Genomic DNA, 9,041 nt, shown 5'->3' with positions numbered 1-9,041 from the left:
CCTCTTCCCCTTCAGCCTCCATCCCTTTCTGTACTGTTCCTACCCCTTCTGATAGACCTTGCAGAGAAATTAGTCCTCCAGCTTTTTTGGCAGTCACCATGGGCCCCTTTGCACTGATATGTATTACAGTAGTATCTCTCAAATCTTTGTCCATAAACGCCACCCCATCACAGGGCATTACCTGTGTAAAAGATCCTCTCTGCTGCAAGGGGTTCAGAGGTGACGGATGTATCCAGCAAAAAGGGGACCCACAGCTCATGTTAAGGTCCTGCTGGGATTTTAAGCCCCTTTCACTCAGGTGTTCCTTATGTGAGATGTTGCCCTTAGCAGCGTAGAATGGTGGTAGGGGAGAAGCAGCAGCACATCTTAAATTGGCAGGTTCAGATGTAATCAAAAGGAGGAATTTCACGTCCTTGCCTTGATTTTGTTTTGTGCCTGCTGACCATGCGGGTAGGGATAGTTTTCTATTTCACGCTGTATGGAGAGCCAAACAGAAGAGCATGGATGAAAAAGTGGGAGAAAGGAGTGATGGCTCTTTCCCTACAGTGCACAAGACCACCCTCCCTGAATCATCTAGGCCGACAGTGCTGGGATGCGAGCAAGGGCTCTCATCTTCCCTTGCTCTGCCCAACTGACAGTGAGACCCATTTCATGTTCATGGAGAGCTTTAGGAGAAAATGATGAATCGGAACGTGCTCAAGAAGCTGAAAGATCTGAGCTTTCTCCCAGGCTGCACAGAACATCAGTAATGAAGGATTTCTCTGCCCACAGAGGGGGAGAAAGCCAGAATCTCTTTTCTGATACTGAAATAAAGCAGCCCCCTTTTAGACCAGTCAGGAAAGTAATTGTTCATTCCTCAGGTCGAGCAGCACATATGCAATCTCTTTGTTAAGTAGCTTTCTAAATTTTTTCTCCTTGGCTCTTGCAGTCGCAGCCTGTGTGACTGCCAGCCCTGAATGCTGGCCAGGAAAACCCACTCCCAACCCAGAAGGGGCTAAAGCAGCTCACAGAGCTTGCAACACAGACACAGCTCTAAATGGGCTGCTGGTTACAGCCACTGGAGGGAAAAGTGGGGGGAAAGTTCATGCTTCCCAAACACAGCTTCTAAAATTCAATACAGGTCCTCTGGTTGTAGAGCATGCAGAAACCCTAATTACAACAGAAGATCAATGGGTGGAAGAGGAAGAGAAGCCTTAGTGGCTACCACTGGTAAAGGTAGAAGAGAGATGGGTGAGATGGAGAACGCTCTTTCTTACAAAATAAGTATCAGCCACAATGTCAGCCTGCTTTAGGTAAACATGCCCAGCAGTGAGGAAGAGCAGGGCAACTAGTTCAAGTAAAAGGGAATTAAATTTGTGGCAAGCTAAAACCAAAGTCAAATCTCTCAGCAATATTGAAATAACTTTGCCTTGAACAGCAGTCTTCAGAGTGGAGGGACTGGAGTGTCCCGTGGTGGAGATTGGGTAACAGATGTCTTGCATCTTGCAGCTGTCCCTCCTGTACATGGTCAGATCTGCGAGGTGGTAGTCTGTTTCTAGGATATGGAAGTGTCGTTTAGGTAATCAAAATCTGGTTCCTACCTAAGTAACAGCTTGCAAAGTCACCATCTGTCTGTAGTTTTGATCTAAACCACCACCATGCCAGCAAAGCAACATTTTATACTAGTTTATACAAGCTTCATGGACTTAGGCTGAGGAGAAGTGAAGAGTAGAAGTACTTCTTACATATCATCACCAGTGTTTTGAGAGTCCTGGACTGGAGGCAGGCAAACAGCATTGCTCAATTCATTTCCCTTAGAAAATGAGCGTGCTTTCACATTCCTGGACAGCAAATGACAGGACGCATTGGCTCATACGGAGCTAGTCTGCAATTTTACCACGACTGGCTGAAGAACTTGGAAATAAGAAGTGTTTTTCCGCATGGGCCCTGCTGAAACATGAGCCTGGAAGCTTGTCCAGCCAACAGCTGTGATTCACACCTTTCTTTCTGTACCTTTGTTTCTTTGTCATTCCAAGGGTGGGTCTTATCTGCCTGCTTGATAGCTTCAAGGCTGGAAAAGGCCTTGGCTGAGTTGCGGGTATCTGCCTCAAAAGCAAATCATAATATCGAGTTAAGAAACAGGCAACCTTTGACGGTTGTGCTGTACCTTGATTGCAAGGGTGTTCTTGGTTTCGTGTGCTGAGCATCTCAGGCCAGTGGCTAAAGTACCAGGCTGCTAGGCATCACATTCAGGACAAGCAGAATGGGCCAGAGATAATTTCTCTGCATGGTTCATCTTCCTAACATAAAGTATGACTGGATCCTACTTCTGTGGCCACAAAAACTCCTGCTCAGACTCCCAGCCTCTATTACTTTGGGAAGGTGTAAAATCGGAATGAAAAGATAGTTATTTCACATTTCACGTAGGATCAGAAAAAGTGAGCCTGTAAGATCCCTGATGCAGAACACCAGTTTTGAGGTTGTTAAACTACTCTGGGGATTACATGCACTTAAGACCCTGTTCTTCCTCAAATGAAGGGTTTTGAAGTCTTTGCCTCCTACTGCGCAAGGGAAGAGCTGCTTGCTGGCTATTGACTTGCGCATGGATCCATGGGCAGACACTCTGCCTGCAGCTTAGCAGCTGGATTTTAATCTTTACTCTGGTTAATCCTTACACAAAGCAGAACAGCTCTAATGACAGATGATAAACATGACAGTGAGTGAACCCCTGCACTTCGGCAGCTGAGTCCTTGTTTGGGACTCACTGTGCGGAAGAGCAACTTGAACTATCCTCCTCTATGCATTAAACAAGTATTATGCCCTGCTGGGCTCTTCTCTCTGACCAGAAATTTTGTCATGGCTCTGAGAAGATATCCCATGCAGTCAGTATTTTCCTCTTGCTTTGTCCCGATGCTGCTGGTCCAGATGCGCAGTGTTAGCACGTCAGGACTCAGTAGCGGAGAACATTCCATTCCTGCTGTCCTCGTCAGGACCACAAAACTGGAATGATAATTAAAAAAAATTGCTTTGGCTCAGACCTCACGTTTCAATGGTGTTGAATTTTCAGCAGACCAGGAACCCTGCCCCTGACTGAGTGGGTTATCCTGTTCTCCTATGTGTTTTTTTACAAGCACCATTAATTCTCCCACAGATTCATGCTCCCTTGACAACACAGGGGATGGTACATCCCCTGCACCAGCCTCCAGAGCAGAAGCCACGAGGCTTGTATGGGGAGGGGAAGTGGGATTTTACATCCCTATGTCTAACTCAGAGCAGGGTTTCCAACCAAAGCAAGTCTGCACAGTGTTCCCCAGCCACATGCAGTAGAATCAGTGGGGATAGAGCACTTCCAGTGTGTGTGTTGTCCCCCTGATATTTGACATATATCATTGCATATCTATTGGAGGAGGGAAATTAAGTGGGTTTGTCATTCCCAGGCTCTTGGGTTGTTTGGTGGGACAAACCAGCTCACCAGCTGGCACACCTCCGATGTCCTCAGTTCTCTCTGGATTAAATGCACCTTGGAAAGGTAATAAATGATCTCATCACTTCCAACATTTTCACTTCATGTTGCTAATTCTTTTGGGTTGACAAAAACTGCTGTGGTGCTCTCTCTGCCCTTTGTCTGTTTTCTCTTCTTCTTGGCAAACAAATGAGGTGTGGGGGGGAAATCCTTCAGCCTACTATTTATGACTCTACACACAAGGCTGGGGTAAGATTTGGAAGACAAGCAGTGAGAAAGACCATCTGCAATGATACACATTAATGGAGAGTGTGCATACAAGTGACTGAAGAAAGGTTTTCTTTTTTGTTACTTTCCTTCTGACCCTGCTCAGCGCCCTACATTAAGCTACACTTGGGAGGAGAGAGAGAAAGAAAGAAAGAAAAAGGATTCTCCATTTAAGGTTTAGAGTTGGGAGGCAGCTTGGGGGTTCTGCAGGCATAAGTTCCATGGGGTGACTAGGGAGCATTCAGGAGGTCTTGGTGGCTTTGCATGCTCAGCTTCTTCAGCATGCTAACCTGTGTCCACTGGTTAGTCTTTATGAAGCATTTAATTCTGTAGTTTCAGAGCTGTTGAAAAAGCAAAGGGAAGATTTATAACAACATTTGCTAAATCTAGGCCAACTGGTTTGGCACAGGAAAGAACTATGTTTTTCAGAACAGCTTTTCAACATTCCACTGTTAGCTAAAATGTATGAAAATTACAGTTTTGAAATGACCAGATGTTTTTGCTGAGAAAGAAATAGATGACCTAAAAGGGGAAGATGAGGCCTGAACTCGGGCTTCTATGCTACAACTGTCAACTTTTCAGCTAATGGATGACCTACTACCATCTAAAACTACTAAATTCATGTGATTAATGCTGTTAAATTGCAGCCACAGTATATTTATAATTTTCGCCGTCAGCTTGATACCATTTGTGCAGCATCACTATAAAAGGTGAAGGAGAGAAAAGGCGATTAATCTGGTGTCCTTGTACAGAACATTATGGCATAGCTCTCCTCAAAGCAGAAGCTTTCAAGTGAAATAAACTAATGGCTTCATCTGTTTCATTTCCAGCTCTATTTTTTTTAAAACCAAGAGCAGCAGATCCTTTCCATGTTGTCTGCTTTTCTAGACAAAGAATGAGACAAGAAACTTTCTTGCTTTCAGCTTCAAATTATTCACTACAGCATGATGATCCAGAACTTTATTCATGAGACTTATCAGAGCACAGGGATCTTATTTTTGGCCACCCATCATAATATAATTGAACGGGCCTGTGTTAAAAGTCTGTGCTGGATTGATGGGATGCTTCAGATGCTCTTTTTCTGCTCTGCTGAGCAGTTACCAGTTAAATGATACTAAGAACAAAGAGAAGGACTCTGGTCAGAGATGTGATGGTGTTGGATTGTAATCCTCCTCCTCTACTTTATAGCCATTGTTTGAGGCTGAAGAAAAATCAAGTAATAGAAAAGCTCTTCTTCAAAGAAGACATCTGCTAAGTTGGGGGGGGGGGGGTGTTAAATGAAGATGGTGGAGATATTATTGAAACTGTAATTACTGCTGTGCAATGTCATTCTCCAGTGAAAAAGAGCCAGTTCCTTTGCAAGGCCCAGCTGACTGCCTCCATGTCAAGTTACCAAGGGTTCTTGTGTTGCTACCATTACACAATTGGTGAGAGCATGAGCACCCTTGATCTCCCTCACCATCCCCCAAGAGGTCCTGATCCCACAAGGCACAGCTCACCCTGCTCCAGGCAACGGCAGGAGAAGCCAGGAGCAGCCAGCACTGTGGGGATCAAGCCCATAAAGCTGCTGCTTCTGCTCCTGAAAAAGTGTCATCAGCTGGCTCTGCCCTTCTAAGATCGCTGACAAAAAAGGCTATTTAAAGATCTGTTTAAAATTATGTATTCTCTGCTTTAGGGTTTGCTAAGCTCATTATAGAAGTGGAATGAAATTCCACAGCACGTTTAACATTTTTCTTGTTCTCATTTTTTGAGCTTTTCCAACCTAATAGAGGATGAATGATCCCACTGGTGATCTGAGAGGGACGAGGTGTAGGAATCACAGCAGCCTGAGCACCATAGCAATACTGTGACTACCAGTTTGGCTACTTCATTGTGCAGTCTGATCCAAGGAGGGATTAAGAGGATTTTGTTTTCCATTTTTTAAGTTGAATGGGCTGGGATGAAAGCCTTTTACTGCATTTCTGAACAAGTCAGGGTATTTAGAAAAGCAGTAACAATGGGCTGTGCCAGAGCTGGACTTTGAGCAATATAAAATCATTTACCATATACGTATATATATATACACATAATAATCATTTACCATCACTGGCCTTATGAAACTGCCCAACTTTCCCCTCCTTGATCCTTTAGTGGTCACTGATGACCTCCTTCCCATCTTTCTCTGTTCCTTACATCCTTCTTCAGGGAGCCACCCAGCCGCTGTCTGGCAAGTAGTGGGAAAAACGCAGCCCTGGAACGTCTGATTGCCAGGATGTGTTAAAGTCTGAGGGGTGTGTGATGGCTCAGATCAACTATGAATCAAACATAAGCCGCAGCTTACATTTAAGTTGACCTTCACCTTCTGACAGGTTTGAAAATGATTGATTGCCTTTCATTTTTCTCCTCCCTCCCCCGCCTTTCCCTACAGATTCATAATTAAGGGCAGAAGCAAAGGGAACAACTAATTGTTATCATCAGTTTGTATTTCCAGACTAAGAAACTTCAGTCCAGGGAAATGCTGTCCAAATGTTATGCTAAACTGACCCGTGGCCAGGAATTTTCAGCACTGCGCTCATTGGTAACCTACATGCATCAAATCATGCACATTTTTCCCTTTTATCACCTACCACTTGTGACTGAAGACTGTTCAGCTCTTGACAAAAGCTTCTGCTGAAAGACAGTATTTGCCTTTTCCACTAGCAAAGGGAGTGCAGGTGAGGAGGGAGTAAGCCTTTTGTTTGGTGACTGATATCTCTTTTTGGATTACTGACTTGCAGTATCTGCCACCGCAGCCAGCTGCAGACCCTCTTGACCTCAGTACCTCAAAGGTGTTAGCTTTTGCGACCCTCTGAAGTCTACTGCCACCTTATTTAGAGAACTTCACCCATGTACGTGCTGTTTGATATGTACTTGTTCTATTCAATTAAAGCAATGTAACTGCAAAGCTCTCAATTGGGCAGTTTTACAGAACTGAGTAACCAGGTTGTACAAATGACTGGCAATGCTGAACATACTTTTGGCTAAGCAGGTGCTCAGTTTGGCAGATTGCAAAGGGAAAATGAATCCCTTGATTTGGATCAAGAGAAACAGTGTCCAATTTGTGATTAAACATCTACTGCAACTCCTCCACAGGCACATGTGGAAAAGAAGGTTCATTAGCTGGCTCCCAGAAGGGAAGAGAAGGTGGGTTTGTCTTTTTTTCCTCCCTTCCCTTGTCGGTAGCCCAGCAGTCATCTCAGCTGGCTTATGTTTTGAAAGACTCAACTTGAAATCTTGCCTGTCTCATTTGGAGGGCTCACAGGGTTACCCAGCTTTTAGCTTCTCTCACAAGGAATACCTGACATCTATACCAAGCAGTTATTTTACATAGTTTACCTGTAGGTCATCTTGCAACAGGCTGTTTCTCCTGCCTGTGGCCCACCCTGGGAACCACTCCAGTCCTACCACATGCGGACACAGGCCAACAAGCTGAAGCAGTGTTTCTGCTTTAGGCACTAACAGCAACAACATGGGCCAATAAATCTATCCCTTACAGATGCAAAATAGTCCAGAAAAGTCTGTACAAAATCTTATCTCAAAGTAGGTCACCACTAGGTCTATGATCAGATGTGTTAAAGACCATTTTTGTGCTTAATTGTGTCCATCAGAAATATACCAGATTAAACAAATAGAAAGTTCTTATTAATATGCAGATAGCTAATATATCACAATGTAGATACCATTATGCAGATAGGTAAGGTATCACAAAGACAATACATGCTGCCAGAAATTACATGTAATAATTTGGAAGCACATTACACCTCTGAATGAAGCATGCCTACTAGTATTCACACATGTAACAGTGTCTGAGTTTATAATTAAAGATCATAAATCATTATGTAGCCAAAGTAATAAAGTACATGCAAGCTACTAACCTAGAGACATTCCTAAGTGACAGGTATAGTTTACAACTTCACAAAATTTTGGAAACAAAGACTTTGAAAACTGGCTATCCGTAAATAGCAAAAATTTCTTCTACTGGCTGAGATCAAGCATAGAGCTGAATCCCATGTGTATCTGTGTGTGTATCCACACATGCAAACATTTATACATGCATGTGTACATATTTATAAATCCTAAGACCACCCAAGATACTTTTTGCTGCTGACGTTTTCTAAAGCTAATTTAGATTTTCCTCTAAATGTGAAATTTCCTCCATCATAAAGTGATGAATAATAAACAAAGCACTTTAAATCATTACCAGAATAATCCATTACCATTCAATGTTTTGAATACTCTCCATAGTTTTAAAGAAACATTTAGTATATTATGACTGAAACATTTAAATTAAGCCTATGGTTCAGTACATGTGGAAGCCAACATTTAGTAATTCTGATAACACACAAATAAATTACAGATGAAGACTTACTGTAGTCAGATTACTCTGTGTGAATGAGATTATAATTATAAAAACATACACATATATAGTTAGAAGACTATATACAAATAAATCTCAATAAATTGTGTCAGAATCAAAATCTTTTTCATGCATTCTTTGGAACAACCCATACAAACTTCAGCTGTGAGCTTGATCTCAACCTATAGAAGAGATTTGTTGATACTCTAGAGTAGCCAGTTTTCACAGTTCTCATTTCCAAACTTCTGCAAAGTAATAAATTGCACCTGACAATTACTACTCATTTGATGTATTTCAAAATTACTTTTCTCAGAAGTCCAATTAAGCTTGTGAAGTGATAGCAATGGTACGTTGTCATTAATCCAGATTACAGTTTTCACTGGGGGCGTCTCTATTTGGGTGTTTTGGGGACCACTGTTTTTTAATTTTATGGATGATAAGTAAAATCAACAAGATGCACAACTGGCTGTGATTCTCCTGAAGACAGAAAAGCTTTCTTCACCAGCCAGTGGAAAGTCCAAGACATTTCTGGGCAGACAGTATAAAGTTAATTATAACCTTAGAAGTAATTCCATAGCATTTAAGTGGTTCTGTGAAACATAAAATAATTATGCCTATTCTCAATATTAATTTTAGCCCTTTAGAATATTTTTAAGTACCTATATGCATTTGCTGGTTCCAGTTTCCCTTGTTTTGCATTTGAAGTCCTTGGCTGAGGTTTTGAGGAGAAAGATTCATTCCCATCACTGACTGTGTTCTTTTTTTCAAACCAAAGGACTAAATCCCCATCCCTCTCAAATCACTGAAGGTTCATCTTCTAGGTTGGAATCTTGCAAGCAGTGTGTTTGCTGTTAATCACTTGGGTGTTTGTGTTGTTTTGGTTGTCAGCAGGGGGACAGTCATAAATCAGACCTTGCCTGGTGCTGTCCAAGGTAACAGCATCCTCCCACCACTCAG

Source organism: Lathamus discolor, chromosome 2 (genome assembly GCF_037157495.1).
Source record: "Lathamus discolor isolate bLatDis1 chromosome 2, bLatDis1.hap1, whole genome shotgun sequence".
Taxonomy (NCBI): domain Eukaryota; kingdom Metazoa; phylum Chordata; class Aves; order Psittaciformes; family Psittacidae; genus Lathamus; species Lathamus discolor.
Note: the sequence above shows the minus strand (reverse complement) of the source record.